Source organism: Gavialis gangeticus, unplaced genomic scaffold, assembly GCF_001723915.1.
Source record: "Gavialis gangeticus isolate Ggan-Ray unplaced genomic scaffold, GavGan_comp1, whole genome shotgun sequence".
NCBI lineage: Eukaryota > Metazoa > Chordata > Crocodylia > Gavialidae > Gavialis > Gavialis gangeticus.
This window is the reverse complement of record NW_017729031.1, coordinates 90,669,470-90,680,298: the sequence shown is the minus strand read 5'-3', so window position 1 is coordinate 90,680,298 and position 10,829 is coordinate 90,669,470. Positions and strand designations below refer to the sequence as shown.

The 10,829-nt window shown below is 37.4% G+C and overlaps 1 protein-coding gene across 3 annotated transcripts in view; it reads right to left on the bottom strand.

The window, feature by feature from the left end:
* Positions 1–10,829, bottom strand: part of TRAF3IP1 (TRAF3 interacting protein 1) — a 76,084-nt gene that overhangs the window by 14,037 nt on the left and 51,218 nt on the right. The gene's annotated exons all lie outside the window — the stretch shown is intronic.

Sequence of the window (10,829 nt, the reverse complement as noted above, 5' to 3'; positions counted from 1 at the left end):
TGTTCCAACGGAGCTTTCCTATATGTCCAGTCCCTCCCGCCAATTCATCTTTCTTTCTATACAACCAAGGTCAACAGCCAAAGGGCTTGGGTTCTAACACACTGAATTCTTCTTTAGTTAAAATGTTTGTGCATTGTGAAAGTATATTTAAATTCATTTTAGTTCTTTAATGTACACAGGAAACTAGAAAGGTATTTAACATCCTAGCCATGGGATCAATCAATTACTAAACACAGTTCCTACAGTCTATGTAAATACAGAGGTGGCAGTCTGTGTGCGTCTCATGGGGACACAATCTCCCATACTGTCCCCTACTGCCCTCCTACCTGATTGGCCTTTCTTCCTATGCAAGCTGTGGATTGTTTGTTCAGCTGTGTTTGGAGGCAGCAGGGACTACTGCCAAACACATTTCAGCAGCCTTTGGCTTACTGATGAACTCAGATATATATTTTAGAAAAATACTTCTAAGATTTTAAGACTAAGATTTACTTACTTCTGATGCTTGTATTTTACCACACACACAGTGAATGAAAACTGTGGGACTTCTGACTTTACTGTGATTTTATAACTTTAAATTTGTGTAATTAAGAATCCGGTTGAGGCAATGAATACCACTGAACTTGTGACCTTTGCTTCTTAAGTCACCGGAGTGCTACAGGAGTGATGGCTAAATGGTTAAAAATAATACCCGTTTTAATTCCTTTTAATTTGGCCAGTACTACTCTCTCAGAAGCAGGTGTTTCATTACATACCGTACAACCTTTTAAGGATACCCAGGTACTTTTTTCCAACAGCCAGTTTGAACACTCTCATTAGTACTGCAAAGTTGATAGTCATGCTTTCTTAACCAGTTTTGTCCTTCGTGATCACTGAGCTTTTTAGGGGGAATGTTCAAAGAGAGATTTTATAATGCTTCACTATGTTGGTGATCCCCACGGGAAGTTGAATAAAATCATTTTGTCAGAGTTAATTCCGTTTAGGCTTGCAATCAATAAGGAAGAAGGGCTTTGGCCCCAGCAACAGAAGGCAGGCAACCTGGACACGATAAAGAGTCTTGCACTCTCTCTACCCACATGGGCTTACCACATCTGAATTGTAATACAGTACATGGAATTTCCCCAAGGATCTTAACATCTTTGCAATGAAGGGACAGTGGGTTTCCATCCTATGACATGCTTTATTGAACCCCCTGGGGACAATATTATGTGAACACTATTGTCATGAAATCTGAATTTTCTTATTTTTAATTTTTACAAGGTAGCAGTCAAGACCATTTTTCTCCTGTAACAATAAATTATCACCTAGAACCTAGAAGTCAGAGCAGCCACACCACTGGACATCAGCAGCATGGGAACAAAAGCTCTCAAAAATCCACCTGGATAAGTAAAACTGCTCCATTTAAATACACTGGTAAATAGATCAGTCCATACATTGAGATCTTATACACTAACACACAGCTTTTTGAAAACTTGAAAGTGAAATAAGACAGTGAAGGAAGACCTCTTCTTATATAGGTACATTAGCAGAGAAAAGATAAGAATAACCCTATAAGTTTCATGTACTAACAATACACTATTAGCTGTACAATGCAATTTTTTAAAACTGGTACTAAAAAATAGGACATTTAAGGTTAACTGACCTTCCAATTGACCCACAGTTTCATTTTCCTTTCCTTTTTTTTTCCTTTTTTAAAAAAAATACCATGTTCAGTATCAAAGTCCATGCAACCCTATAATGATTTAGAACATCTTTAAAAATAGCAAACAATCAATCTCTCAGTAGTCGTGCACTATACTAGTGATTCCCAACTCAGACTGGTCCAGCTGCAGTAGAATTCATGTCTCCTTCTTTTGTTTTAGCACCTCTATTATGAGATGTCACTGCATCATTTTATCATGAGCCTGTAGACTGCTGAGTTTTTGACAGACAACTGTTACTGTAAAAAGCAAAAGGAAGGCTGCCCACTGAATAAAACCAGTTTACAAAACACAAAGAGTTGCATTGCTATTTCTGATGTAATAGGTACAATTCAGGTAAAAATTTGCCTGGGTCTTTCTTATAAATCATTACAAAGCTACATGGGAGGTAAAATACTAAATGCCATCTCTGTTCCTTTTACACAAATTTGTAACAGCATATATATTCCATTTTAAGGAAAATTCCAGAATCAGAATTGTTCCAGTCGATGTTGGCCATATACCTCTACCAACCCACATTCACAGAAGTCCAAGAATTAATGAATTATCCTTATGTAAAAATATATATATCACATCTATATGCCCAATGTGCCTCCTTTTCTTCATGTTTTTCATTAGGCATCAAGACAAATCTTTATTTTGGATGCCTGGGATCAAGGTCTGCCTTTTCATTAACGTCAGTCAGAACAGAATGCAATATGGAATTGGATTCAGGGATCTGACGAATCAAAAGTAGAAGCTTTGTTTCTCTATCGGTAAGGAGAAAAAGATCAAAGGTACTAGGAATAACAGGGTCTACTTGTCTCTAACTCATCAATGATAAATTAATAAGCTTTATGGGTACACAGCTTTGCAAATGGTTTATTCACAAAGCATCCATTTCCAATGTCCATGTTGTTAAACAAATCTGAAATTCCTGACAGCCTAAAAAGTTAGGAAAGATGCACTGAAATTTTCCTTTGCTTGTTATGTTTATTTCTAATCAAATGCTGGCTAGTTATTTTTAGGTACAGAACTTTTTGCTTTAAATTTAACAACTCTTAAACAGGGATCAAAGAAAAACACATGCACACAGAAACAAGTTACTATAAAAGTTAAATGAGGACTGGAATTCAGGATGTCAACAGCGGATGCCCAGATACACACTGAGGGGCAAATGTCACAAGTTAACTTTCATTCACGGTAGTTAGAACATGCATGTGGGCAGTTGCCAGAAGTATCTAACACACTATAAGTCTCCACCCTTTTTACCTAGTAGTAACTTGTTCATGTGTCCATGCACTAAGGAATTAATGATTTCTAAAGTCCCTTTCAATATTGCAGTATGGCTTCTTTACTTTCATAAAAGGACCATGATATTTTTACTGAATCCAACCATTTTAATACATGGAATAAAAGAAATCTCATTTTGGGACAAGCGTTTTTGATCCACTTGATGCAAAAACAAGGGTGTTTTTTTTACTGTATAAAATATTTTTTTCATCATAAATATGGTTTGCTTTCCTGGTTTTTATAGCATCTACATTTCAAGTGGATTGCAATTATCCACTAGGGATCACCACAAGAAACCTTTTCACAGAAATGAGAGGAAAATAGTATATGTTAAATCATATCTCAATGAATAGGATGCTTTCTCTGCTCATAACAGGTATCAAGTTGAGCAAGAAGCCAAGAAGCTAGGGATACAATGTTCTCTGCCACGTAAATTATGAAAGTTAATTTTACTATCTTCTGAATTGGAACCCACAAAGAAAAAAAAATAATTTCCAAAAAGAGCAGGGATATTTCTTAAACCAAAAAATAAAAGAAACCCTCACATTAACATCTGCAAAGTTTATAGTAGTATATAGTACATTTTGTACACTTTGCAAAGTTTATACAGAAGAATAAAATTTTTGAAAAACATGACAGAACTCCCAAGCTCAATTGCACTGTGTTAATCTTAATATGTAGGATCTATGATTCTAATTTCTAGAAAAGCTGGCATCAAATTTGAAACACTTTCCACAATATTCAGCCAGGGTTTAAATAAAATCTTAAGACTTGAACCTCCAAACATACCCATAAACAATTCTAAAGGTAACTCACTATATAAATAAAATGTATAAAATTGAAGTGGAAAATATAAATCAGCACTAATTTGCAAATTGTGTAGTAGTTCTAGATAACACCTTCTGCATAACACCTCTATGATTTAGCTTTTCATCTCCACACACTACTGAAATTTGATCTATACTTTCATTACCCTGAATCTTAGATACTGCAGCCTCTTCCTATTTGGGCTTAATGCCCACATTTCCCTGCTTATATCCATTCAAAACAATACTGCAAAAAATCAACTCCCTGGTTTGCCATTTGTGCCAAGAGAAAAGCCCTTCTCCAGGCATGGAAAGAGAGTGAGCATACACCATTCAAGAGATTTCTGGTGGAAGAAATCTGACTCTTCCTCAAGGAAGTTAGAGAGATTTCCTATAGAAGTTCTGAACCCTGCAGAGAAAATTTTCCCTCTTCTTGCCAATCAGCAACCACATCTGGGCTGCAGACATGGTGATTTAAAAGCTAGGGGCTGCCCACTGAGAACATGCCCCCTTCCCAAGCAGGGCAGAGGACAGGCTGCCAATTAACATGCTCTCTTAAGGGCACAGGTGGCCCACGGAGCACCCTTCTAGTGCCCCTTGGCCAGAGAGCTCATTTGTACATCTCTCCAGCCAGAGGGTTAAAAGACATGTATGCTTCAACTCCTGGGCTATTTTTCTAGCAAAAGAAATTCTCTGAAATTCTTACTACTAGAAATGAACACTTGTCTGTGGCCTTTGACTTTATTTCCCTTCTCTTTGCATCCATTCCCTAACTATCCCTTTTCTATTGCAACACAAATGACTTCTCTTTACACTCAAACCCCCTCAGGGCTTAGCGCATCTTACTTACTCATCACATATAGCCTCACCTGTGTCAGTGAAACAAGCTTTCCATAAGCAGAATGTTCATACTTTCTTTCAAGACACCTTTCCTCTTCCAAATAAATCTTATAACTCATTCCTGCCAAGGTGCCTAAAAAATCTAGGCAGCTGATGTTCTGTGTACCCTTCTGGGTATCCAAATATAATGGTTTCATGTTACCTTGTACCTCACCCTATACACCTGGTGTATCTACCTGTTGTATCATCTATAATGTATAAGCTTTTCAATGCAGAGATTACCATTTTTATTTGAGTGATGACCATTTGTGTGCTCAACTGTGAACACACACACGAGCTAGGATTTGTGATTGAGGCCTTTAGGTACTATTTCAACACAAGCAGTCAATACTATATATAAAAACCATGTTTCCACATCCAAAACATGCAATGCTTATTTAGTGATTACATGGTATTTTTAAGAGATGTGGTCACAGTGACTTGGAACTAGGAAAACCAGCAAGACAGACTCAAGTCTGTTCCATTAACTTGATTTTTTCATCCAGTGATATCATAACGAGAAGTTAGTCAGCCACATGCAGGCTGTTACATTCAGAAATGGATCCGTTATGCTTGTATCAAAAGCATGTCACCAGATTTTCTGGAGCTTTATAAATTAACTAATATCTGAGCATCACTATGACACATTTTATCTTCAGTATAGCCAGAGGGTAGATGCATTCTAACAGTTAAACCCCCTCATAAGCATTCTTTTAGGCTACAGATAAGTTTGAGCTTCCAAGGAGAAGCCTGCATCACAACGCTTGTTCTGAAGGATATTTAAACATACACAGCTAACCTAACTTGACAGGTTACTAAATGCATGTGCATTCACTGCATCATGCATGCGGTTGATGAACTAATGCAAAAATCTAAATTTTTCTGAGGAACTTTACGACTAAACCAATATATCGATATATCTCAATCTATCCTTCTAGCTAGCTATATCTAGATAGATATGGATATTTTAAGTGTTAAGATTTTTTTATGTTTGTGGTGAAAGGTATTATTAGCTAAATGATTAAACCAAATGTCATTTGTTCCTAGCAAAAACCTCAATAAACTGCCTTTAAAAATAAAACAAAACAAAGAAAATTGCTGCAAACCCTCTTGGTACTGTAAAGATGGGAATACTGTGATGACACTTGCTGGAAACATAATTTAATAGCCTGCCTACATTTTTCACATATCAAATAAATGGAGTGGAATACAAAATATAACATCTGTTTCTTTCTCTGTTTAACATGGGGTCAGATTTTAACCAAATAAATTTAGGAAGTCTTTTTAGGAATTTGTTAGACTGAATGTGCCTAATCAAGAGCAAAAAATCTTGTGTATTTTCAGTGTGACCTTTTTGTTTGACCCAAAAATTCTGTATATTATTCTGTATATATTATTTTAAGTTAGTTTCACCATGCAGACTTTGCAAATGTAGATATAGGCTTTTACTCTAATATTAATGTTTCAAGAAAGTATAACTTTTTTTAGTGATGTGCATTTAAAGTCCTTCAGATGAAAGCTTGCAATGAATAAATTTAATGTTACATTGTAATTAGCAGTTAAAAGTAAAGGTGTATAAAAACCTCTAGTCAAAACATGATAAACTATACAGTTCAACAGTGTTAACTAGCCACTTCTTTACAACATACTGGACATGTCTACATGAGATGCTTAACTTTGCATTAGCATAGTTTACTGTGAAATAAGCATGTGCACATGCTTACTTTGCAGTAAGCCTCCCTAATATCGAGTAGATTTGCTACGTGCAAAATGCAAGTAGCAAATTTACTTGGTATTGGTAACTGTGACGTAGGACTCGTGTAGACTCCTGACTGGGAGCAAAATCTGCTCCTGATCAGCCATCCACCAGGGGGCGGGAGAGCTCCCTGCCTGGCTCCACCACACAAGCCCAGGCAGGGACTAAGTCCCCTTGCCCTGGCAGCAGGGAGCTCCAAGCCTGCTCCCAGATCATAGTCAGGGCTGGGAGACCTTTATCTCCCAGCCTGAGCTTGGGCTGGGAGACCCTTTATCCCAGGAGCTGGGCAGGGAACAAGTTGTCCAGACCCTGCCCTGCGTGCCTGGGTGGGGACAATGTCACCCTGCCCCGGCAGCAGAGAGCTTCCACACCCCGCTCCCCTAATCACAATGGCAGAGCAGGGGCTGAGAACAAGTTCCTTAGCCCCAACCCTGGGATCACAATGGCAATTGCGGAGCAAGAGCTCGGAGCTCCCTGTATGGGGACGGTTCCCCACCTGGCTTGAAGGTGGCTGCAACCTGCCCCTGACCAGGACAGTTCCCAGCTAGCTGCCCCACTGGCAGATAGGGGCAGCGGGCTGGGACCTGCCCCTTCCCAGCAGCTCTTTCCAAGACCTGTGCCCCTGATCTGGGAGTCAGGGCAAGGAGCTTCCTTCTTCCAGGACAGGAGGACATTGTCCCTGCCCCAGCAGCAAGCAGCCCCCTGGGGCCAGGAGACAGCTGTCTCCTGACCTGGTGCTCCTTTCCAGACTCTGGGCTAGCACCAAGGGGGAGTCTGCAGCTCCTCCTAGTGGCAGTAGGTGCCCACTGCAGGGAACTGAGAGCAAATTTACTCCATAGTCCCCACATGTGTACACACCTACCCAAAAAACCTGACTGCACAGTAAATCTAGGCTGGAGTAAATGTGTGTGTAAACACGCTCACTCATTAGCTGATATTTGCAATCAAACACAATCATCAATAGTAAGAATACTATCCACAAGATATTGCTTGAATAGGCAAAGAATTTTCCCAATCTTGGTTAAGTAATAGATTAGCAGAAAAACAAACTAGATTTTAAAGCATAAATGAATTAAAAGTTTAAATAGGTTTAACATTTTTCACCAACATGGATAGTTCTATCAAAATCAGAGAAATATTTTCCCAAGTTTCAGTGATAAAAAACATTATTTTGCCAAACACTATAAAGCACCTAAGCAGATTATTAGTGTCCTTTTTTTTGGCTAAAGTGACCAATAAAAATTGCATTTTACAATCTGATTTATAAAAACTCTTGCATACTTTTGCACAATGTACAAATAGTTCTTCTGAATTGTTTAGTGGAAAACACATTAAATAATTCATCTGACAATTGGGGAAAAATGGCCAAAATTCAGTCTGATATTGCTTCCCAAAAGATTTCAGATCTAAACACAGCACAAAGTCCATTTGTCTGAAACCATTTGTCTGAAATCAAACATCTAAGCTAGCATGCTGGCTGTCGTCGTAGCCTTCGATGCAGTGAGACACACGATGCTGCTTATCCTGTCTACAGGACTTGGCGGAAATATTTTTTCTCTCTCTTCTGAGAGATTGCGTAGAGTAGTGATAGTCACCTACCTTTCTTCAAAGGATTGTGATTTCTTCAAAGATTGTGGATTGCAATCTCACAGAAATAAATCCCACTTTTCTTACTCAAGATCTGTGCAAGGTCACTTAAAGATGAGACGCATCATTCATTTTAATATAACCAAAATATGCCAAACACCTACTGTGTTACTTTCTGCATATGAGGAAACAACAGAGCTTGAGCAAAAAAATTACTTAATACTATTTCTTTTTGCATCATACACTTAGCATCCTGGCTTGACTTGAAATAACACCTTTCCAAAATGTAGTACCCAGTCGGGCTGCTTTTTTGTGAATTTCATTGCTCAAGTAATTGTCAACGGTACCAAACATTTGATTTGCCTTTCAATCATTTCTTCCTCACTTTTTAAAAAATATGGCTTCCTTCTCTGGATCATAAATACTTTTTTTATTTAATATGAAAAGCAATGGTGACAAAAAAAAATCTCGTGCAATAACAACTCACAGACATTTAGTTTTGATGTAATATATTATACCAGCAAAACACAAAAAACCAAAACCAAAACAAACAAACAAAACACACATAAAACCCCGCAAAACCAAAAACCCAATGGATTTTACAGCTACATGGAAAGGGCAGCATGAAAATCAAATAAATAAATATATACAAGATTCTGCTTTATGGATCATAAAATTCAACAATTTTTCTATACAAATATAGTTGAAGCAGCACCTATAGTAGATTACAAATAGCCAATCTGATAAGAACTTTAGAAAGAGCAATAAAAACAAGGACTGAATGGACCATATTAAAAAATAAAAACACAGTATATAGTTACACTACTAACTCTAAATACATAGAACTGCTTCTATGCATTTGAAAAAGTTAAATGCCAAGAAGGAAGCAAATTTATTTAGTATAATTATGGGGATTTAATTGGGAGAAATGAAACAGAAGAAAATTTAGCCCGAGTCCCAAAATAAGTTCCTGAACGTGGACCTTATTAGGTTTTGTAAACTTTCCCAAATGAAACTGAACAAGTCCCAGGGCTTGCACCAACAAGATACTGAACAATATACTCTAACAAACAACCCTGCACTGGGAGACAAACCAACTAAATGATCGAATAGCAACTATCCAAAATTGTTTTTCTCAGGTTCAGTGATTAAACAGCACCATCTAGTTACAGAACTAGGAATAGTAGCATCTGGACAGCAAAAAGAACTAGCATAATTTTTGGTGTGTGCTGCTTGCAATTAATTCTGTAGACACTGCATGCCACAATATCACTCATTTAGTCTTGCCATTGTCTAAACACTGATGGACCTCTTTAATTCAAGCAGACTGATATTCAGTTGAGATCTCTTAGTTAAAAGGCACTGATAATATTTCACTACAACTGTTTTATTATAAGAGACATTACCATAGAAGCTTTATTTGTAGTTCAGAATGTTTTAAAGTAAAATAAGGATGATGGACACAATAAAATTCACTTAGAAAACATTATCATTTTGGAAATTACATAGTCTTTCTGTTTTGAAGATGCATTCATTATACTATGTAACCAATTTAAATTGTGGCTACTTTTCCCCTAGGCAAGGGAAGGAAAGGAGGAGTTGGAGATAGCTGTAAGTATCAGGTAGAAAAAAGATGGTCCTCCCTCTGACTAACTGCATTACTGTGAGGGTCCTCTTATCCTGGGAAAGAACACAAACACAAGGGTCTGTGATAGGCTAATTCACTGGATCTAGAAAGCAGGGCAAGTGGTGATGGACACGTTTAAGAAAAAGAAACAACATCCCAGTCTTAATATAGACCACCCCAAGATTGTAATCCCATGATCTAGGAGTTAACACTAGGTCATTTTTGGCATAGTAATTAAAAGGACACTAAATCTTACTAGCTGTACATAAGATTAGTATTTCAGGTCATTCACTGCCCTATTTTTCATTCACTTGGAAACATTTAAGCTTTCCAAGGGGTTTGACTCCTTACCCACTGATATGCCAACAGCTGTCCTATCACAAAAACATTTAAGAAGTGATCTGTGTTATTAAAAGGGTCAAAAATCTTTCAAGGGAATTGTTCATGTCAATTTACATACAAAATTATTCTAGTTATTCTAAATGGCAGGTGAATTAGGAAAGTCAACCTAAACACTTATCTACCCTTGGAAATTAATTTACAATAAGCCATTGACAAGGCTCAAACACAAAAGGTTACTCAGGATGAAGACAAAAGACAGGCAATATTATCTATATACTTTAGCCCTGGCTGCAAAGAAGATAACTACTGGATTCATAAAGTTGTGTCAAAGAATCAAGATACAACTCCACTTCATAAGGCTAATAGTATTCTAGATCCTATTTTGTTTAGGAATCTATGAAAGCTGTTGCTGGGTAACACAATGCTGCTCTTCAAATGCCCAAAGGAGAGGTAAGATTAAAATCACAATGATATAGCCGTACAAATTCAGATTATACCCAATTAAAACTAGAGCATCTTGAAATTTATAAAACTCCTTGCTTATAGTGCACCATTCCTGTTAAAATTATGCTACTTCAATTACAATACAATTAAATCAGCTGCTTCTGAGCATTAGTAGTATAGACATATGGCTATTGCAGCTAGAAAAACGTGGGGGAAAAGAAACCCTACAGGATAAAGACAGACAACTTGTAAAAACAGCTACACAAACAAAGACTGAAAGACATTAAAAATGCAAGATAGAGACCAATATGGAAACTTACAATTTAAAACAGAGAGAAAGAGACATGAAAAATCAAGGACTGAAAATGATGCAAAAACAGAAGAGATGGGGGGGGGGGGGGAAAAGGGGGGGGGAAGGG